The 24,000-nt window shown below is 38.4% G+C and overlaps 1 protein-coding gene and 1 long non-coding RNA gene across 39 annotated transcripts in view; one reads left to right on the forward strand and one right to left on the reverse strand.

Annotated features, from left to right (window-relative positions):
• The window catches only part of LOC147843792 (uncharacterized), a 1,319,745-nt gene that overhangs the window by 409,354 nt on the left and 886,391 nt on the right, over window positions 1-24,000 (forward strand). The window contains exon 2 of the long non-coding RNA XR_015490947.1: window positions 15,947-16,736. This is a non-coding gene — a long non-coding RNA (uncharacterized LOC147843792). The remainder of the gene's footprint in view (window positions 1-15,946; window positions 16,737-24,000) is intronic.
• The window catches only part of tspoap1 (TSPO associated protein 1), a 252,455-nt gene that overhangs the window by 175,284 nt on the left and 53,171 nt on the right, over window positions 1-24,000 (reverse strand). The gene's annotated exons all lie outside the window — the stretch shown is intronic.

Raw genomic sequence — 24,000 nt, forward strand, 5'->3', positions numbered from 1 at the left:
TAAAACAAATGAAGTAAATTTATGAATTCCTTTTGTAACTTTTTGAAGATATCATTAAGACTAACATGTACAAAAAAACATTATTTAAATTTTACAGTGACTTTAAATCCTAAAAAAAAATTATAAAATAAAAAACATTTTTATCTATTGTAGCTGTTAAAATGCTCAAAATCAGGGTCTAAGTGTAAACATGGTTTCACTTTCATAAGTTTTCCCCTCGAGCCCTTGAAGCCGTGTTGTTGTCTGCATGATGATAATGAGCCATGACCTCATGAGAAAGGAATAATTCAAAAGCAGCGAGTGCAGCAGGTCTTTTATGCAGTCATGAGCCCTGTCCTCGCCTCACAACACTCATAATCACATGCTAATATCAAGCAAAAGGCAGGGTCACAGCTTAAATAATGACTAACCTACAGGCTGACTTCAGCACACTTACACACAAGTACACACACATACCCATTAAAGAGGCTGTTTTTTTACACTACACCGAGTGCACAGACAAACACGACCTTAAACGGATAGTTTTCATCCCAAATAGATTATTTACTTACTATTTACTCTTCCACAAGTGATTTCAGACCTTCAAGAAGTAAAACACTAATCCGCTTGTTAAGTGGTGACGTGTTTGTGACGTATGTAATACTGTTTCCGGGTCCAAGCCGCCATTCATTTGAGTGGAGAAATCATTCGTTTATGATCACGTTTTATTCCTATCACACATTAAAGTTCATTTTACATAAAGTCATAGTGTACACAACAATCTCTGGGCTTGCTGCATAACAAATACCAAAAATTTAACAATTTATAAAGTAATAAATCACTTTCTGGCCATAGGATATTAGGCATGGACATATATACTGCCATCGTGATTTTCGAAAGTATTAAATCGCTTTGTAAACGTTTATTATTACCATTTCATGAGTCTCCCCATTCAGTTGAATAGAGCGCTTGGACCCGGAAGCCGCTTCGCATGACGTCACACTAAACAAGCGGATTAAAACTAATAAAACAAAAGCAATCTGCATGCGCTCACCGGTCCTGCACGCACTGCTTTACATGAGTGAGATGAACTGACTTAATAATAATAGTAACTGTGATGTGTAGTGTCTGATATTCCACAAATAATATTGACATATAACTTATCATTGGCATAAGTCATCTTAATGCAGGGTTCTTACACCTTTTCCAACTTCAATTTCCAGCACTTTTCAAGCACTTTCAAGGTGCAATTTATGCTTTTCCAGCACCTAACAACCATTAAATTACATTTATATATGCTGTATGTACTTTCACATTTAAATCGATTATGCCATTAAAAAAAAAAACACACAATATGACATTTCAATCTAAATTGTTGAATACTTTGGAGCATAATTGGGATATTTCAACCAAAAATGGTTAAAAAAAAAAAAATAATAATAATAATAATAACTTAAAGTTTGGTCTCTTTCTACCTAAAGTTGATATCTCAAAAATTGAGCTTAGTCAGATTTTGTTTGGGTGTAGTAGCAAGTTGATATGCCTGTTTTAAACTATTCCTGAGCACTTTGTTTGGCATTTTTAGGTGCAAAAATGCATTCTGTGTGAATATCTGCTACATATGTGCATGCTGTGAACATTATGCAGTGAAAACTGGTACATCAACAATTTTGTGCACTTACACAAATTCTCCCAAATATATTTTGAGCTTGCATAAATAAAATTTCGGGTGCATATGCAACCAAAACGGTTGCAATTTCAAACCCTACAATTTCAAATTCAAGTAGGTTCAAGCGCTTTGTCCTGAATCCAAGCACTTTCCCAACCTTGAAAACACTATAAAAAAAATCAAGCATTTTCCCGGATTTCTATCACCCGTACGAACCCTGTTAATAGCAGTACCAGTCTTTTCATGAGCTGCAATGTTAGTTTAAAATTAGCTAAACAAAATCTAATTTAGATTTAATAGAGCATCTCAAGCTTAAAATGTTCAGATTCATTGGCAAACACTGTTAAATGCTAACTATGTCTTACATGCTTTACTGTGTACTCTTTAAGCCAGCAGTTCCCAACAGGCGGGTCCTGCCCCACAAGGGGGCCTCAGCGAGCTCTGTGGGGGGTGGGGGGTTGCGTCATATTTAAAAAATTTCTTAGCAGTGAACAATTAGGAGAATGATCATGTTGCCTTAGTTCATTTTATCCCCTAGCTCAGTGGTCGATTGATCGATCAGCTTCCGCTTGTATGGAATGTTTACATTTCGGTAAGACTGATTTTCTCAAACACAGAACACAACAACACTGCAGTGCTTTGTACTTTTCCCCATAAATAAAACTTGTATCAGAGTGACAGCAATGTTTTGTCAGCTTGACATCCTCTGAGAAAACGGTTGATGGTCGCCTAGCAACCAACGAAACACAACCGACGCGACAGAGTTAAGCAGGTCACACACCAGAAGCGCCGCTCGGCGACGCGACGCGTAGCGCCATGCATTTTAGAATTTTAAACATAGGTTTCTATCAGGGTACACACACCGGCGCCGCAAGTCGGCGGTGCCCAGTCACGGCTCAGGACGCTGTTCATAATTCAGCCGCACTATCTGACTAGTTTCATGTTAAATATCGTGCGAATGTGCGCGTCTGGTGTGTGATACTTTAAACTTTCATGTGTATGCCGTGTAGCGGCGCCGAGCAGCACTTCTGGTGTGCGACCTGCTTTAGATCCTTCAACATTATGCAAATGAAGAGCGACTTTCTTGAGCAACAGCCAGTAGGAGCACCAGTAGAACTCATGTGATCCTCTCTCAGCTAGCTCAGAGACCGATGCTGCGTCTGAAGCCGCATACTTCCATACTATATAGTACGCTAAAATCAGTATGCGAGCCGAGTAGTATGTCTGAATTCATAGTATTCGAAAATCAGTAGGCGAGAAGTACCCGGATGACTTATTACTTCCGGCGAGATTCTCAAGTGCGTATCCCATGCATGCTGCGCTATCCCATAATGCCCCATGAGAGAATTCATGAATGGAAGTGAGGCGACGCAACTGACGCAGGTAGGTCACGTGACCATGACAAAATGGCGGATGTAGTACATCCGAATTCCATTCATACTGTATAAAGCGTACTATTTTAACGGCCGAGTAGTACGTTTAAATTCAAATGCAGTACCTACTGAGTAGTAGGCGGTTTCGGACGCAGCCCAAGTGTATTCTACGTAGTATAGACCTACACAGACCTGCGTTTGCAGCAGGTCGCCATGCAGAACGATAGTCTGCTACAAAGTCGCTGCTATGAATGAGGCATTATCCACTCTTTGAACAGTGTAAATGGTGGATTAACATTCAACACATGATCTCTAATCGAAAAAATAAATGTCAGTGTTTTCATTCTCTCATATCCAGACCTTTACATTTTCGCGGCTGTAGCTGCCTGTCATCTGAACTGAGTGCTTGACAGCTGATATTGACCAATCCATTCGCGTTCTGTTCTAGAGCAGTGGACCAATCAGAAGAGCTTGAAGGTGAGGCAAGCAGTGCGGGATTTGTTTACTGCACCAAGTTGACATCTCACCTGCTTTAAACTATTCCTGAGCGCTGCGTTTCGCGTTTTTAGGTGCAAAGATTCTTCTAAATACACGTATGCGGTGTAACATGTTAAATGTTACTAATATTATTTTCTGATTTATTTATTTATTTATTTTCTTGCATTGTGTATTGTTTGGGGTGAAGCAGTGGCGCAGTAGGTAGTGCTGTCGCCTCACAGCAAGAAGGTCGCTGGTTCGAGCCTCGGCTGGGTCAGCTGGCAATTGTGTGTGGAGTTTGCATGTTCTCCCAATGTTCGCGTAGGTTTCCTCCGGCTGCTCTGGTTTCCCCCCACAAGTCCAAAGGCATGTGCTATAGGGGAATTGGGTAGACTAAATTGTCTGTTGTGTATGAGTGCGAATGAGTGTGTATGGTTGTTTCCCAGAGATGGATTGCGAATGGAAGGGCATCCGCTGCGTATAAACGTGCTGGATAAGTTGGCGGTTCATTCCGCTGTGGCGACCCCAGATTTATAAAGGGACTAAGCCTACAAAAAAAATGAATGAATGACATTGCGATATCAATGATCAAACAGCATATTCTTTAGCCCTAGCGCACACAAACAAACATATTCATAATTCATGGTAGTTAAAAATAACTTTGAATAACTACTGCTTAATAAACACAATAATATCAGCAGCTGTGGCTCCAGCAAATGTCATCAGATTATCAGCTGTACTTGTCAGCGGGTCAGTGATTGGGTGAGATTCTTCTTTAGGAATGGGGGATGTATTTGCTGTAATGCTTCATCCGTGTAAAGCCGTCACCCCCTGAACCGCAGAGACCCCGACCGCTTCAAACGCTCATAAGCCCTTAATCTCATCATGTGTTTCATACGGCAGCGAAAACACACATCCAGAGCCTAAAAACACCTCCACAGCAGGACACGGAGAAGACTTAGGCCGTACTCACACTAGGTACAGTTGCCTCGAACCAGGCCAAAGCACGCTTGTCCCCCCTCCCGTCTCCCCCGACGGCCCGCACTCACACTAATCGGGCCTGGGCACGCTTACGTCATCGATGCTGTGCTGTTCAGTGAGCGCTGTCACTCAGCAGCACAGTGGAGATTTCTCTAGTAATATCGTTTCAGTCGTTTGTTATGCAGTGACATGCAGTCAAATATTTCGCCAAACAGTCCTTAGGGATGCGGGGACACGCAGTCAGATATTTCACCGAACAGATCCGCCACTTTTGGTGGTCATAAACAATCATAAAGCTCTCGTGCTGCAGGACTGAGCAGGTCTGCTGAAGGTGCACAGCTGTGGTGCAGTGAGGAGTTCTCGTCTTTAATAAACTACGGCAGTTTGCGTTCACTGAACATTAAGAATGATTAACAAACATATGAAACAGTCCCTTAGAAGTCACGTCTCGCTTTCAGTTTCTGGCTTTGGCACGTTTTGCACTCGCACACAAGCGTCCTGCGCCAAAGCCCAAGTGAACCGCGCTCAGGCCCACCTCTTCCAACCAGGCCAGGGCCGACCAAGTGAACTGTGCTTGAGCCTGATTCAGCGCACTCACACTCCTCAAACGATCCAGGAAACGGGCCAGGGCACGGTACGGATGGCATAGTGTGAGTAGGCCCTTACAGAAGTGGCCTACAGCGTTCTGAAACTAACTACCATGGAGAAAAGCAAGTGGTGCTCGCTGCAGAGCCATTCGAGGAGAGGTCCAGAGAGGGGGAGCCTAAGCTTGAGCTCCACCTTTTTTGCACTTCTTCTACGAGTGATGTCACTGGGGGTAGGGTAAGGGGTGGGGTTGGTGTACGCATTAAAACAGCTTACAGGAGGAGGAGCGACAGCTCATGCTCCTCCTCTCTGGAGCCCACCTCCCCCCAAATGGCTCTGCAGCGAGCACCCTCTCGAGAAAAGTGCTGCTCATTAACAATTTCACAATTAATTTCAAGAAATGCCACGCAACCAGCGGTGTAAAGTAACTAATTACAAATACCCGAATTACTGTAATTGAGTAGTTTTTCTCAGAAATTGTAATTTACTCAGTTTAAAAGTACTTTTGAATTGCTCAATATAATGCCTTTAAAAATAATAGAATTAAATAAAGTAACATTTTAGAAGCGTAATGATAAATACTCCCTTTCAAGCTAAATATTTCATTGAAGTATTTCATTGATCTGCAAATATTTTTCAATGGAAGTCAATGGAGGAATATGACTAGACATAATATATTTGCAGATATCTCCAATCTGATTTCATACTAGTACAATTGTAATTGCAGATATCTCTAATTGTCATTCTGAGTAGTGGAATTATAATTATGAATAGTCAAAATATAATTAGAGATATCTCTAAATATATTAATGGAGTCAGAACAAAGATTTAAATGCTAAAAAGGCTTGCCATAGAGAGCGCTTCTGAACAGCGCAGCAGCGATGACGTAAGCGTGCCGAGGCCCGATATGGTGTGAGCGCGGGCCGTCGGGGGAGACGGGAGGGGGGACAAACGTGCTTTGGCCCGGTTCGAGGCAACTGTACCTAGTGTGAGTACGGCCTCAGTCTCTCTCTCCGTCTCGCAGTCTCTCGCCGTCCCTCAGCTCAGGCGGTCTGGCTGGCGGTGCTCCACAAGCCAGGCGATCATCCATCTACATGCCCTCCTTAGTGTTTTGTTCTTGTTAACCTTTTGATTCTTTAGTTCGTAATGTATTAACTAGTTTGTTTATTTTGATACTTTGTTTTGTAGCAGGCAGTGCTTTATTTGTTTTTCATAGTCACATTTTGTTATTTATTTAGTTTAGCGAAGGTAAGCAGTGGCCCGGAAGACTCGCCTGTTTTTATTCCTTTTACGGGAGTTGTAGGTAAGATCTGTCCATTCAAAAACAGTATAGTCAGAGACCTGTTTTCAACCCAGGCTCATTCTGAAAACGTAGTCCAGCGGACGTTTCTGGAGACTGCGAAATACGTCCCGGGAGGTACGTATTTGTGCAGTTTTTGTTTTCGCGAATCCGTGAGAGGCCGCTGTCTGCACTTTTTCGTATCTTGAACATCTCTTGCAAGTGCCGTTCGCGCCCATGCTGTTCTCGCGTTAACCCACCAGAGGCTGCTGTCTGACTGACCGAATGATTGACTGCGCGACCGGCCAATCGGCTGACCCACCCTCCTCCTTCCCTGAACCCAACCAGTTTTACCGATTGACCCACTCGCCCGCTCACTTTTCTAAACCCGAGCAACAATTTAGAAAAGCCATCTAGAAAAAGAAAAGCCCTCGTCTGTTTTTTTTTTAACCACTTTTTCGGATTTTACCACGTTCTCACTGTTACGAACTCGTTCGCTTTATTTTTTGGATTCTGTTTTTGTCTTACCTGATTTCTGGAACCGCTCTTCTCCGGACGCCTTTGTCAACTCCTCCTCTCTGCATCTGAAGTCCGCCGATGTACACGATGAGCTGACCGAACAAACTGATTGCGGCGGGAAAGCCCTCCACACAGAGATAAGCCGTCAGCTGGTAAGCGCGAAAGGGAATGGCGTCACACCGCCCCATAGCGTTCGCTTAAAAAAATGAAATGCAGCCATTCGTACCTCCCGGGACATATTTCGCGGTCTCCAGAACCGTCCACGGGACTACGTTTTCAGAATGAGCTTGGGTTGCCTGTTTTCTTTAGCTGCCCTACCTGTCTACTTGATTTTTGTTTATGTTTTGTCACTTTTGGAAATCTATGATTTTGAAGATTAAAGATTATTGACGGGACGTCTGTGTCTTTCATATGTTCGGCTCAAACCTTGAATGTTGTTGTTATTCGAGCCAGTTTTGAGTTTTGGGCCATAACATAGATGTTTCAACCAATCACAAACTCACAACAAGCAACCAAATATTCTGTAGCTCCGCCCACTCACATAAAGCACCACAAATGAAGCATTCAAGCCTTCCTATGCGCAATATACCTCGATATGTAGTTCATATTATCATGGTTAGACTCATTTCTCACACCAAGTACACACAGTCATGTACCTTCATCATTTTAAATGAATTTTTACACATTTTTTTGCCACAAATTACAATTTGAAGTGCTTATATTATTGGCTTGTAACACTTTAAACCCCAATTTATTACACCCCTATGGGAAAACTAAAAGAAAAGAAAAACATGCATAGAAGCAGCACCACTAAAAATGAACATCACTAATGCACTGTATTACTCAATGCAAATGCATGAAGCCAAGTCCACAGGCGATGTACAGTAGAGGACTCCCACTGACAGATGGTCCTCAATATGCCCACACACACACACACACACACACACATTCAGATCATCACACTTTCAGACGAGCCCAAATGAAGCATAATAACAAAGTGCACACACAGCTCCATTAACACAGCGGGTGTCAACAGTGGGTGCTGATCTCAGGTCTGCAAGAGCACAGAGCTGTCAAAACACACAGCGTACACTCCATCAGTCTCACAAGATAACCCTTATCAACATCAATTTTAATGCATAAAAAATGACACTTGTGGTGGGCTCGTTGTTATGATGACTGCGCCGATCTTCTTGTAGTCAAACAATGCAAAAATGCTTTAAAGTGTAGTGTACGCATTACAGCCTCACATTTGACAAGCTCTGAGCAAGTGGGCGTAGCCGCCGTAAACTATTAATTTTCAAGACAGCCTCGCTGCAGCCAATTACCAGCATTTGATCCGGGCACTTTGACAAGATTATACCCTTGGGTATCGAAATTCGGTACTGAACGAAAATTATTTTTTCGATACTCGATAGTATCGAGACGATTCGGTCGGTGCTTAAAAAGTATCGAACTCGATACCCAGCCCTACGTCATGGGAGGTACGTATTTGTGCAGTTTTTGTTTTCGCGAATCCGCGAGAGGCCGCTATAGAAAGCCTCCTTAAATCGGTGTACAGCCAGTTCCTTTAATAATATACATATTGTGAACAGCTCTTACATTCTACATCAGTGGTTCTCAAACTGTGGTACGCAGTTTCTAGTGGTACGCGGAGGAATTGCTAAATAATTCAAGTTGAAAAAATGAACACACTTTTAAGCCTTTGACACATAAAATAACACCAATGTGATCAGTAAATTGATTTTAATAGGCTAAAACTTTTATTTTATTTTCAATAGTCTAATGTTTGTTTTGTATTCCATCATTTGAAGCTAATCTCCTCCCCATATTTGTAACAGTTGGACCGCTGGCGCGTTGCTATTTTAAGAATCTATAATAGATTTTTCATTAGACCAAAACAAACCCGGTCTAAACTCCAGCGCAGAGTTGCGCCTCGCTTACACACTGCTAAATACACACAAGAGCAATAGGCAAATATCTTTACATATGAAAAAATGTAAATATTAAGGATATATATAGGATATAATAAGAATAGATATAGAATACAAATATAAAGGATTAAAATATTACAAAACATATTATTTTCTAGCCTACATAAATATGAAAAATCACTGCTTTTATGTCTTCTTCATCTCGGGAGGCTTTTTCAGTTCATTCATAACAATTTGCTTTTGTATAATGTTATTATTATTAGCAGTATTATTTATTATATCCATATTTATATTTGTTTTATTAAAAACAAGCTTAGATTTGCCCACCTGTCAGGTTTTAGACCATATGGGGCACAGCATGTGTTTTAGGATATAACACATTTTGTTATTATTATTCATTTATTTGTTTGCTGGAAATTAGAACTGAATTTAGAAATAGTTTTGAAATGAATATTTGCGCTTAACAAACAAAATTAATTATTTATAGACTAATTGATGTTTGTGTGTAAAGGTTTCCCTATCCAAGAGTGAATGTGAAAGTAGATCCATTATCTCTCATTCTCACGCAGTAGATGCTCTGTTTAACAGTTTTCTGTTAAAACACTGTGAACTGTTTGCTTGTGAAATGCTCATTTTTTCCACTTAGACTTACTTTGCGTCCTGTAAATAGCGAATGCGCTCTTGGCGCAACGCAGCTAGCTCTTAAAGGGAATGGGAGATGAGACTCTGATTGGTTTATTTTCAAAATACACCTATAACCTTTTAGACCATGCGCCATGGTGCACAGCGGATTTTTCCATCCTTAAATTAGTAAAAATGCGTTCTGACACGCCCTGAAAGCGTTTGCGCCCTGCGTTTTGCGCTCTGCGCATGGACCGTCAAAATAGAGCCCTTAAAGTTAATGTTTAGATTTCAAATACATACAAATACGTTATAAATATGTGCAACATCTATTACAAAACTTTTCAAAAACATTTTATATATGAATAAGATCACAAATAGCCTATATTTATGAGGTCCAAGGCTGCTATATATTAATACTTTACATTTAAGTACAGCAATTTTCTTTTTATTTTAAGACAATTTCAAAATAACTTTTAGAAGCACATTTTAACTTAAACATTTTTTTTTTACCTGTAAGCACAGGGCAGTGTTAATGTTCAAGCTATTTATTATGTTTAAAGTTGCTGACAATAATAAATATTCATAATAATAGAAATGAATCTGCCTCATTTTTGAACTGTCCAGAGCTTTAGTTGCTTAATTAGGCCTACTACGCTACTGTATTTTAATACTGGTGGTTATGGTGGTACTTGGAAAGACTATTTTTTTCTGAGGTGGTACTTAACGAAAAAAGTTTGAGAACCTCTGCTCTAGATCATTTCTACCGCTGGGGAAAGAAAAAAAAGCATCCAAAATAAAAGTTTGTTTTGACATAAAATATTTGCGTGTAGATTTATCATGTCTCTACACTGGCTCCCAGATACATTCAGAATAGAGTTTAAAGTATTATTACTGCTCTATAAATCACTAAATGGCCAAGGAGCTCAATACATTACAGATATGCTCACTGAATACAGACCTAACAGATCACTCAGATCTTTAGGATCATATAAACTAGAAATTCCAAGAGTTCAGTCAAAGCAGGGTGAATCTGCCTTCATCTACTAACAGCGCCCCCTGCTGCTGGAATCAGCTTCCAGAAATGATCAGATGTGCTCCAACATTAGGCACATTCAAATCAAGACTGAAAACACATCTGTTTAGCTGTGCTTTTACTGAATGAGCACTGTGCTGCGTTCCACAGATCACACTATTATGTCGTTCTCTTCTTTTTCATTCCTTCACAACCTGTTTACCACATTTTCATCTGTTTTAAATAATTTCTATTCTTTGTTGTCCAAGTATGGCCCGCAGTTTGCTCCCGCACATGCGTTGTGATACAGCTGTAAAGCACTGGCCCGATTCCTGTTAACCATATCTGGCCCGAGTCTGTCTGTAGAGTCCAGGCCGCTTCTGGCAGAACGCGGCTTCAGCCTCCAGAACAAAATTAAAACTGTCACGAGAAGTCGACTTTCCGAGGCAAAGATACTGAATTTAATGACAACTGCCTCTGCATCAGTTTCTCTTGATGCGCTTGATTACGCACAGGCAAGCACCCAGTTCAGGTCGACGCAGGAGGAAGATATGAGTTAGGGCAGATATGAGTTTTTGTTCATTTGTCAAATACATAAATAAATAAATTAGCCTATATGCTCGTCGTGCAAGTTCATAATTAAAATATAAATGAAAAAAAGCGATTAGAAAATATGCAAATTAATTGACGGTCAATAATTGGTTATGACAGAATTTTTACAACTCCGTCAAAATGACGGACAATGAGAAAGTCTAACGCAACCTCTGAATCTGACTCAGCAAATCTTTCAGCAATGGCCAGATAACAGGGTCTCTGCAGATATCATAATGTCAAATTTAAGACCTTTTTAAGACCATTAAGTATTAAATTTAGGACCTATATCGCAATATCAAAAACATGCGCGAGAAAATGTAAAAGCACAAAATTAGGGGTAAAATAAAGTTATTTAAACTGAACAGTAGTAAAGTCAGGTTAAATGCACCACTAGACTACAGAAAAAAACAAACATCTTAATGCAGATTTATACTTTTACGGATTAAGGCTTTAATACTTGAAACGTTCACCAGAAATGCAACTGTGATAGAAAATAGGTAAAAACTTGATTAGGTATTATAGCTTACTGTACTGTTCACTCTTCAAATAAATCCCACTATCAATACCATTTTACCACTAAAATAAAGTGAACTAGTGTCTGCTGTACAGTGTTTTGTAAAGTACAGTAAAGTACTTCAATTACTCTGTTGTGGTAATACTAGTAACTATGGTAACACAAGTTTATTAAAAACTAACTACCCAGTGCTTTTTTTTTTACAATATAGGGTATATTTTTCTACAATTCACCACACTTTACTGTAGTAAAACTACACGGTATTTCATTTTATCAGTTCACTATTCTGAATACTACAGTATGCTGAAGCCTCTCTGGAGAGCAAAAGCATGAAAAGAGTCAGACGGAGCGAGAGCAGATCATTCGCACGCGAGCAGCCAGTGTGTTTTGAGAGCTCGCAAGCAGTTTTGTCCATGAACAAAGGAAACCGGCGCGTGAGCAGAGATTCTCTCTCTCGTATTACAGCGCTGCCGACTTATAAAACTGCGCTTGTGACATTTGTCAGTGAAATAACGGCATACTCTGCCAGCCGAAATCATGTCGCGCGCACTCAAAGCGAACTTCCGCAAACACAGCGATGATGTCACATTTGCCGCTCGCACTGAGTTTAATATCAGAAAGCTGATTGGCTATTGCAAGTTGACCTTTTTGTAGTCGTAATACCACAAATTACAATTGGACTAGTGAAATAAAGAACTACAACACCCCAAAAACCAAGCAACAACAACAAAAAGAATTTAAATGAGCATTAGATGTAGCGTTACATGGACATCGCAAAAACAAGACCTGTGCAAAAATATTTAAGACCCAGAACAGCCAATTTAAGACTTTTTAAAGCCAGAAATTTCGATTTTTTAATTTAAGACTTTAAACACTTTTTAAGACCCCGCGGGGACCCTGGATAAGTATATCAGTCATTTCACAGTGAATGTGCATGGCCAGAAGTAGAAAAAGACGCACTTATTTTTGAAGAGGCTTTCAAACAGAGCTCAAATGAGAGTGAAATATACAGCGCTGTCTGGCAGAGAGACAATGGCAGATAAAAGCTGGCAGTGTTAATCGCACACACTCGACAGAGAGAAAGTGATTTCATTTCCCAGCAGATGGACATGTGTTCTTCATCCGAGCGCCACATTAATTCATCTGCTCAATTCAAATTAATTTCACAGCACAGCAACTCTTTGATGGAGTCCAGAGTGAAGATCTGTGCTTCTCTGATTCAGTGGACTGAAAGAGAGACATTGCTGTGCTGCACTAGTGAAACCACAATGACGGAAATCAGATCTTAATGCTGTTTTTTAAAGGGCACCTATGGTGAAAAATCTACTTTTCAAGCTGTTTGGACACACATGTGTGTAAGTATAGTGTATATACTGTCATATTGGGGTGATATAAACACACCCAGTCCTTTTTTTTTTTTTTTTCAAATTTAACAACATATAAACGGTGGACCAATTGGAGCGGTTTTCAGATCGACCGCAACTTTACGTAGGAGTGTGGTCCCCCCGCCCACCAATATTGATTGACAGCTGTGCGCATTAACATGTCTCCATAGTAATGCATATACTCATATCGACAAGACAGGACGAGTGCAAAGCAACCGGGAATAAAAGCTCTGTTCAGTTCGCTAGGATCATAAATCATCATCAGACGTGATCAAGAGTGAGTTTTACAAGTTTAACATGTTTTAAAACGTGTGCACGTGTGTAATGAAGTACAGCCATTCACTTCAGATTCACTTCATCAGCACAGCCGCGTGTCTCTCTCACTGTCTCTCTGTGTGCGTGTGTCTGCGTCTCTACACTATGTATGTGCGTTTGTGTCTGCGCTACTTGTCTGTGTGTGTGTGTCTGCCTGCGTCTCTACACTATGTATGTGCGTTTGTGTCTGCGCTACTTGTCTGTGTGTGTGTGTCTGCCTGCGTCTTTACACTATGTATGTGCGTTTGTGTGTGCGCTACTTGTCTGTGTGTGTGTCTGCCTGCGTCTCTACACTATGTATGTGCGTGTGTGTCTGCGCTAGCCTACTTGTCTGTGCTATGTGTGTGTGTCTGCCTGCCTCTCTACGCTATGTGTGTGTGTGTGTCTTGCTACGTGTCTGTGCTATGTGTGTGTGTGTCTGCGTGTCTGCGCTGTGTGTGCGTGAACTCATTGTTGCAACTCCACAAAAAAATGCATCAAATACTGATGGTAAAGTTCTTACTGTAGTATTTCTCACAAACGCTACGTGAGATCTGCTTCCTGAGGCAGTCGAGGGCGTGTTGAGGCATGCTGCTGACAGGCACGTGGGATCGGTGGGCGGGGATGACTCGCCTTAAATGCCCGGTGCAAAAAAAACAGCAACAACCTTTGCCCAGCTATAATGCAAACACTTCAAACAGCTCTAATAAATACTCTGATGGGTGTTTTGAGCTGAAACTTTACAGACACATTCTGAGGACACAAAAGACTTATATTAAATATGAAAAAAGAAGTAACCTATGTGCCCTTTAAAATAAAGACATACACAGATTTATTTAGACAGTTGTGTGCTTTTTTTAAACGATCACGAAACAGCAAAACTGATTTGTTTGAGATGTTGACAGTCATATATGTGTCACACGCTGCTAAAAACACTATTAGGACACAATTATTTCACAATAAAAAGTAAGAAATTGTTGTTTTTGCGCTATTTCAAGCAAATTCGTTCTTCCGCTTTGAAACAAATTTTTGAAGCTGCGTCACGGCGATTAGATCCGTGCATGTATTCCAGTGTGGAGACGGGATGTCTGTACCTGTTTTTCTATGTGCATTTTTGTAAATTCTTTTTGTTTATGTTTGTGCTTCCACATGCATTTGTGTGTGTGTGTGTTTGTTTGTCAAAGTTTTTGCAAATGTGTTTGTGTAAAATGTGTGGGTTTGTGTAAGTGTGTATGCTTAAATTTGTGTGTGTGTGTGTACCTGTGTTTGTATTTTATTGAGTGTACATGTTTTGTGTTTTAGTGTGCTTCTGTGTGTGTTTCTATGCTTGTGCTTCCACATGCATTTGTGTGTATGTGTTTGTGTGTGTGTGTGTGCGTGTGTGTGTGTGTGCCTATTTGATTTTATGTGTATGCATGTTTTTTGTGCATTTTTGCATGTGTGTTTGTGTATAATGTGTTCATGTGTGCGCACTCGTGTTTGTGTTTTTGTGTGTGTGCATGCTTCTGTTTGTGTGTACCCATTTTCATCTTTTTGTGAGTGTGCATGTTTGTGTTCGCTCGTTTAATTTTGTGTGCATTTTTTTCAAAGGTGTGCTTGTGTGTATGCATGCTTCTATTTGTGTGTGTGTCTATGTGTCTATTTGTCAATGTTTTTGTGTGTGTTTATGTTTGTTTATGTGTGTCTGCACATGCTTGCTTTTGTGTGTGTTAAATGTCACACAGATACCACAGAGGAAAGCGGGTGACAATAGTGAATGCAGATGTGTGTGTGTGTGTGTGTGTGTGTGTGTGTGTGTGTGTGTGTGTGTGTGTGTGTGTGTGTGTGTGTGTGTGTGTGTGTGTGTGTGTGTCTGATTGTCTGTGTGAGCAATGTTTAGAGAATACTAATGCATGATGGGAGTCCCAGCAGTGAAGTGTGAACTGATGAAGGGTAAAACGAGCTGCTAATGAGCCAAATCAGAGAGAGAGAGAGAGAGAGAGAACAAGACAATGGCTGGAGATCCTTTCATCTGTATAATTAACTGTGTGTGTGTGTGTATACAGTAGTTAGTATTACTGTTAAAAGTAACTCTGTTAAAAAATAACAATAATGTCATGGTTTTATGCTTAAAGCTCTGAAGTTTTAAAACAAAACATAAAACAATATATACCCTTAGACCATGAACCAATAAACAGGAATGTTGAGATTTTAGACATTTTAGATGTAATGGAGAGACCAACGATGGGGAACAGAGACAGCAGCGGTTCTGGAAATGAAAGTTTCTTAAATCCCATGTTTTGTTTTGTTTTCAGAATGTGGAGAAAATTGCATTTTATTTTAAGATTAAAATAAATTTTTGTCTCTGTATTATAAAGAAAAAAGCCTTGATTCAAAGAAAAACAGAACAAAGAAAGAAACGGTTCTGGAAATAAATCCTGACAATGATATTTAAACTTGTATTTAAGATCTAAAACATGTATAGAATAATTTGATTCAGTTCATTGTAGGGTTGTAACAATATACCGGTATGACGGTCATATCATGAACAATTGCATATCAACGGTTTTAACCCTTAAAGACCGAGACAGCCGCCCGCGGCTAAAATTAAGTATTGCTCTTAAATGTTTAATAACTTTTGATCCGCTGATCCGATTCATACAATTCAAAGATTGCAATAAAGAAGAGAATATCAGCTTTCCAGTGCTGTATCACATAACATTGGAATTTTAGAGGCTCCGGAATCAGTGCGGTTACGTCATCAAAATTTGACAACGCTGATTTGACAAAGAAACGCTCGTCACTGTGTCTCCGGACAAATCAGACATGATACATTGATGCATTGTCCCTCCTCCATGCCCAGATTGGTTCAAACTCGCTATATCACAACCAATAAGCATAGGTTTCGCTTTTGTTTGTGGACCAGCAATGAGCTTTTTGAACAACACGGAATGAGAGATAAATAAATAAAACGCAAAAAAAAAAAATTTGCATGAAATAATTCTCATACTAAGTACTTTTGCATGCACAGCAGCACAGAAACATGACAAAACAGTGACACAGCAAAGACGAACTGCTGCTCTTGCTGTTTTCAAAAGACGCAAATGAAGGTGCAGCTGTTTGTCTGCATTGCAGACAACCATATCCAAATCCATATCCACAGACAACCATATCCATGCTGGCACATAAAACCCAAGGATGTTCCATATTGAATCTAGTTTCGTTATGTAACTATTTATAGTATAGTAAATATTTATATCTATTTTTTTACTGAGGATTTGCACCATGTTTATTTGGACTTTATTTGGACTTTGACACATTATTTATTATTTTCTTATTTTTTTATTTGTTCATTGTAAGTGGTGTTGTTTATAGTAACTGAAAATATATTATTTGGAAAAAGTCAAATTTGCTTCACTCTTCTATTATTTTGTAACATTTGTAACATACCGTATACCGCGAAACCGTCAAACCCTGGTATTGTTTTAGACGATTATCATACCGTAAAAAATTCATACCGTTAGAACCCTAGTTCATTGTGATGTTGAAACATAATTAAGAATATAAATGTTTACTGTATAAATGAGTAGATTTCACAGAAGAAATTGTTGAAACGTTTATTTATATTTAGATATAAAATATGCATGTATATGATGCAAATTATATACAAATTTTAATATCTGTTACAATTTTTTTGTAGCATTTTGTTTATATGTATGTGTGTGTATCACATACTGTATACATAATAATACACACATTATTATTATTATTATTATTATTTTTATTATTATTCATTCATTCATTCTTTTGTCTGCATTCATTTTCTTGTCGGCTTAGTCCCTTTATTAATCGGGGGTCACCGGAGCCCCCGGAGGAAACCCACACGAAGGCGGGAAGAACATGCAAACTCCTCACAGAAACACCAACTGAGCCGAGGCTCGAACCAGCGACCCAGCGACCTTCTTGCTGTGAGGCGACAGCACTACCTACTGCGCCACTGCCTCGCCATTATTGTTATTATTATTATTATTATTATTATTATTATTATGACAAAACAAACTTTTATTTTGATTGTAATTAAACACAATAATGTTTTTTTTACATGCCTTATAGTGTATATTTGGTATACAGGTGTTTACATGCATTATTATGATATACAGTACAAAGTTAAAACAAAACCAGGTAACTCTCCAAATGAGCAAAAGGTGCTTAATCTTAGCCATCAGGCAAGACAAATGTACAGCCCTGACTAATAATCCCTGAAAGCAAGGACAGAAGCAGCAGTGCACCAGCCAGCAGACACATATTACACTCAAGTGAGAGGAAAACAGCTTAACTGATCAACTCTGGAACAAACACATGATCTCTCTGCGGCCACGGCAGATCCGATCAATGAAACCCCTCACAAACTGACCTTTATTAGCCCCCGGGGAGCTGACCAATGACACCTGATGATGTTAAATGAAGACCCGGCTACATACTGCTGCAATATAGACTACATAGGTGGGTGTGTGTGTTTTTTTTTTGCCAGTACGATGTGGGAGGACAGTACTATTATTTACCGAGAACCAATGCATCCCTAATAAAAACTTATTTTACACCTTTTTTTGTTGTTGTTGTTGTTTGTTTTTACACAAAGTCTCTTATCCACAATTATAATGCTTAAAACAAGTCTGTTAGGAGCATAAATACAGATATAAGTCTCGCAAATCATAACAACCAGCTTCATATGCAGCACCGAAGCTTTTCATCAGAGTATTTCAGGAACACACACAGTAAAAATAGCATTATAGAGCATTTCAAACACACCCATTGAGCCGACAGCTGCAGAAAGACCTTGACACTAAAAAGTCAGCGAGACGCTCTCCGTCTGACCAGAATTAATATCCAAGGGCGGTCAGAGAAAGGACACATTTTTCATCTGTCACTGATCCCGTTTACCTGATTATATTCATGGCATCTGCAGCGGCGATCACAATGAATGTGTGTCCGGAAAGAAAACTCGAGATGTCTGTGAGGGTCAGAGTTCGGGAATACAGCAAATGGCTATGACAAAAACAAAAGGTCAGCTGATCCATCATTGACACGTCCACCCCCACCACATATAAGACACGACCCTCGTATATAAGACACGCCCTCAAAACCATTAATAGAATTACAGGAGTGTGTGGGTTTGTAAGTCAAGCTCTATACCATTGATAATAATTTAAGTTTATGCTTTTTTAAACACACAACTTTCTCTATTTATCACCAAATGGAGTCATTTTAGCTGACAAATCTTATTTTGACACATATTTTAGGAAAATGCTTTGTAAATTTTCTAACTCAATATGCACTGGGTAAATTAAATCCTCTTTGGTTATGTTGGTGGCTGTTTTTGCCCCATTGACTTCCATTATAATCACATTTTTTGATTGCAAAGCCATGACAGCATATAATCATGCATTCCTGATTGATGCTGGTCTTCCCTGTTGGGAGGAGGTAATATTTGACACTTAAATATAAATATCATTAAATCCTAAATTATTTTAGCCAAAAAAAAAAACACTGGTAACACTTGATAATAACTACACACTATAAATCATTTATTAAGCATTAGCAAATAGTGAATTCATTATCTTTTAAGCATTAACTCGACATTAATAAATGTTAGTAAGCAGTTTATAACTGCAGCAACAAATGCTCTATTCTTGACTTATATCCACCTATATAATGTGGTTAATGATTGTATTTTCATACTCTGTCAATCATTTATATTTCAGTACTAAATTAAGTATCGAATTATTTACAAACCATTTGTATTTAAGAGTAGTTGAGGGTTTTTAGGACCATTGAGAATGAGTTAGTAAATGATTAATAAACTATTGAAATCAACGTTTATATGTCTTATTATACAGGCATATAGTAATAGTTAACTAATATGTTAATGAATGCTTTATTAACTCAACTTCATACAGTTTTGTGACCTAATCTAAAGTGAGGACTATTTATGCTTATAAATGCCTTATAAATGACTATTAAAGGCTCAGAATCAAATGAACAATAATCTGTGCAATCTTTCTAAAAAGTAAAATTACTGTTTTAACAGTTTAAACATTGCAAAATAATAGGAGAGTCAAAATATGACATCCAACTGGATAAAACAACAACAACAATATAATAATTAAACATTATAATAAGATGTAATGTTTAAACTCTACAGTGATTCTATTTTTCAGGTTGCAAAGATTTATTTTTCATTTGAAGTACAGTTTCATTTGTGTTTCTTTAAATGAATAGGAATGAATAATGTCATTTTTCCTGTTTAGAATTTAACTGAGCCTTTATTTGTCATTTATAAGGGATTTATAAAGCATGAAGTCCTCACTTTAGATTAGGTCACAAAACACACATGGCCTTGGAGTAACGATTGATGACCAACTAAACTTCTCTGACCACATTTCTAGAACTGCTCGATCGTGCAGATTCACACTCTATAACATCAGAAAGATCCGACCCTTCTTATCTGAACATGCAGCTCAACTCCTTGTTCAAGCTCTTGTTCTCTCAAGACTGGACTATTGCAACTCTCTACTAGCTGGGCTTCCAGCTAACTCTATCAAGCCTCTTCAGCTGCTCCAGAACGCAGCAGCACGAGTGGTCTTCAATGAACCTAAACGAGCACATGTCACTCCGCTGCTAGTCCATTTGCACTGGCTGCCAGTTGCTGCTCGCATCAAATTCAAAGCTCTGATGTTTGCCTACAAAGCGACTTCTGGCCTTGCTCCTTCTTATCTGCTCTCACTTCTGCAGATCTATGTGCCCTCCAGAAACTTGCGTTCTGTGAATGAACGTCGCCTCGTGGTTCCATCCCAAAGAGGGAAGAAATCACTTTCCCGAACGCTCACGCTCAATCTGCCCAGTTGGTGGAATGAACTCCCTAACTGCATCAGAACAGCAGAGTCACTCGCTACTTTCAAGAAACGACTAAAAACTCAACTATTTAGTCTCCACTTCACTTCCTAATCTGCAATTGCCTCTCTGAATATCACACTAACTGTACAAAAAAAAAAAAAAAACTAATACTACTAATACTTCCCTTCTTAGACTTTACAGACCTGAAACTTGCCTACAGCACTTATTCATTGATGCTCTTAGTTGTGTAAATTGCTTCCTTGTCCTTATTTGTAAGTCGCTTTGGATAAAAGCGTCTGCTAAATGACTAAATGTAAATGTAAATGTAAACTGCATGAAGTTGAGTTAATAAAGTATTTATTAACATATATAGTAATATATGCCTGTATAATAAGACATATAAACGTTGATTTCAATAGTTTATTAATCATTTACTAACTCATTCTGAATGATCCTAAAAACCCTCAACTACTCTTAAATACAACTGGTTTGAAAATATTGCAATACTTAATTTAGTAATGAAAAATAAATCATTACCAAAGTATGAAAATACAATCATTAAACACATTATACAGGTGCTTATAAGTCAAGAATAGAGCATTTGTAGCTGTAGTTATAAACTGCTTACTAACATTTATTAATGTCGAGTTAATGCTTAACAGATAATGAATTCACTGTTTGCTGATGCTTAATAAATTATTTATAGTGTGTACTTATTATAAAGTGTTACCTTACTTCTAACACTTCAGATATAGTCTGTGTCAGTAAACAAAAGCTATATAAAAGATCTGGGTGTCATAATAGACAGCAATTTAACTTTTGAAAATCAAATCTCCCATGTCACAAAAACTGCCTTCTTTCATCTGAGAAATATCGCTAAATAACGAAGTATGCTGTCCATCTCAGATGCAGAAAAGCTAGTCCATGCGTTTATGACTTCTAGGCTGGATTACTGTAATGCTCTATTTGCTGGCTTCCTCTATTAACAAACTTCAATTAGTACAAAATGCAGCAGCCAGAGTTCTGACCAGGTCTAGAAAATATGATCATATCACCCCAATGTTATCCTCCTTACACTGGCTGCCTGTTCAGTTTCATATTGATTTTAAAATATTGCTTCTTACCAATAAAGCTTTAAATAATCTTGCTCCTGTTCATCTAAACAACATTCTGTCTCGCTATAATCTAACTCGCTCTTTAAGATCTCAAAACTCAGGGCTTCTGGTAGTACCTTAAATAGTAAAGTCTACTAAAGGAGGTCGAGCCTTCTCGTTTATGGCTCCTACACTCTGGAATAGCCTTCCTGATAATGTCTGAGGCTCAGACACACTCTCTTATTTCAAAACTAGATTAAGGACCTGTTTGTTTAGTAAAGCGTACACTCAATGCATCACTTAGCGGTATGATACATGAATGTGCTCCACGCAGGTTTCTGCATCTTGTTTATATACACTATGAACAGCAGCTACGCTAATTATTCTCTTTATTCTCCATTTCCACCTGGGGATACTCTTCCCGAGACCCTCAGACTATGCATTGCACTGATTTGATTCAAGACCAGCAACGGGACGATCCCAAGGTTTCCATATCCAGGACCAGGTTGTATCCAGAGCAGTTGCTGTGGTGGTCATGGAGGAGTGGAGAGCATGAGACTGATTCCTGTGACAGACAAGTCCTTCCTTCCTTAGCTTCCAGCCTCCACTGCTGAGACTGCAGCTCTGCACAATACATTTGGCCAGCGGAGAAATTGAAGTGGTCGTGCCCAACTTAGTCTGGTTTCCCTCAAGGTTTTTTTTTTTTCTTTACTTTCGCCAATTGGTGAAGTTTTTTTTCCTCGCCACAGTCGCCACTGGCTTGCATGGTTCTGGATCTGTAGAGCTGCACATCGATGGATTTGCTCTCCAGTGTTTGAACTCTCAGTAGTTATTATTAAAACACACAGAACTGAGCTAAACTGAACTTAAACTCTGAAAATTGAACTGACACTGTTTCAATTTTACTATGATCTTCTATGTGAAGCTGCTTTGACACAATCTACATTGTAAAAGCGCTGTACAAATAAAGCTGAATTGAATTAAATGCAAGACTATTGATAAAATCCAGGCATAACACTATGACAACGCTTCAGATGACTGTTCTAGAGCCTACAGCTAATCAATCTGTCAGATTCTGGAGTGCATTACAGGTCTGAAGACAATGATAAATGATCTTAAATAAAACAAATACATTTATAGATAAAAGCATAGAAGAATTTCCCTCACGTTGGCATAATAATAATGATAATAACAACAAGATTCCATACAGCAAGCAAAATAAGAGCTACTAGAACAATTCCCAGAAAGAAACTGAAGCCTACTTTATTCTAAACATACTTTCTTATTCATTTTATTTGGGCAGAAATACAGAAATGCTCTCAACCACTCTAAGAAAGCTCTTTGTTTGGCTCTGGATGTGGTTGCAAAGCACTCTGGGAGATTATGTTTGGCTTTCATTTCAAGTGTTTCAAGTGTTTTCCTTTATTTGTCATCCAGTTTGTTCCCAAACGGGACGGTGGTGGATCGTCTGCAGTCAACATCAGCTGACAAGTGTTCTTTCAAAGCACATCAGAGCAGAGCGCTGTGTGTGTGTGTGTGTGTGTGTGTGTGTGTGTTCGGGTTGGACTTGCATCTGCTTTGACACTTCAGCTCACAGTGTCCCAAAAGACCCTTTGAAGGGATCAAAAAAGGGGGAATGGCAACCCATTGGGTTTCTGTGTGTAAGAAAGGGGGAAACCTGTGATTGACAGGACTCACTGCCAGCTTTGATCTGTGATTGACAGGAGAGCAAAACAAGCAAGAGTGGTTACACACACATGCTAAACACACACTCTCCCTGAAGCAGACACACACACACTAGGGTTGGGTATGGTTTGGGTTTTTTTGGGTTGGGTTTTCGGTGCCAAAACGGTGCCTGAACCGATACTTTTTAGCCCGAAAATGATGGTGGCTGACTCTAGAAAAATATTTTATTTGACAAAATCTTTTTAAAAAATCATTTTAATAGAACCATGTAATTACAGTTTAAAGTAAACCTCAATTCATATTGTATTACATTAATACATTTCCTTTGATCATTTGTTGGTTAGCATGAATTTAAGATTTGCATTATGAAATTACATTAGCTTACTATTAACCTGTGGGGGACGGGGAGGGGCTACGTACTTTTAAGAGCACGTTTACATATATACACACATATATAATATACATATAATATACATACATAATATACATATAATATACATATATAATATACATATAATATACATATATAATATACATATAATATACATATATATATATATATATATATATATATATATATATATATATATATATATATATATATATATATATATACATATATATATATATATATATATATATATATATATATATATGTATATGTATATATATATATATATATATATATGTATATATATATATATATATATATATATACATATATATACATATATAATATACATATACATATATAATATACAATTATCTTGTTTATGAAGACTGCAGAGTGATGCATGAATAGGGTTGTAACGGTATGAATTTTTTACGGTATGATAATCGTCTAAAACAATACCACGGTTTCGCGGTATACGGTATTAAATAGTAATTCTCATAGCAAAGACCCTGAAATGAATAAGAACACGTTTTCTGACTGAACAAAGGTTTTATTTCAACAAACTTTTGAAAGAACCATTTTAATAGAACTATAGAAGTCTTTTATAAAAATAAACTGAAAAATCTCCCATTTTAATAAATTAAATTAGAAGGAATAAACAAGCAAGGTCTTTTAAGATTAGACAAAAATAAACTTAAACTGTCCTTCCTTATAAGCACGATAAATGGGAGACC

This window comes from Danio rerio, chromosome 5 (assembly GCF_052040795.2).
Source record: "Danio rerio strain M-AB ecotype USA chromosome 5, GRCz13ab, whole genome shotgun sequence".
In the NCBI taxonomy this organism is placed as follows: Eukaryota; Metazoa; Chordata; class Actinopteri; order Cypriniformes; family Danionidae; genus Danio; species Danio rerio.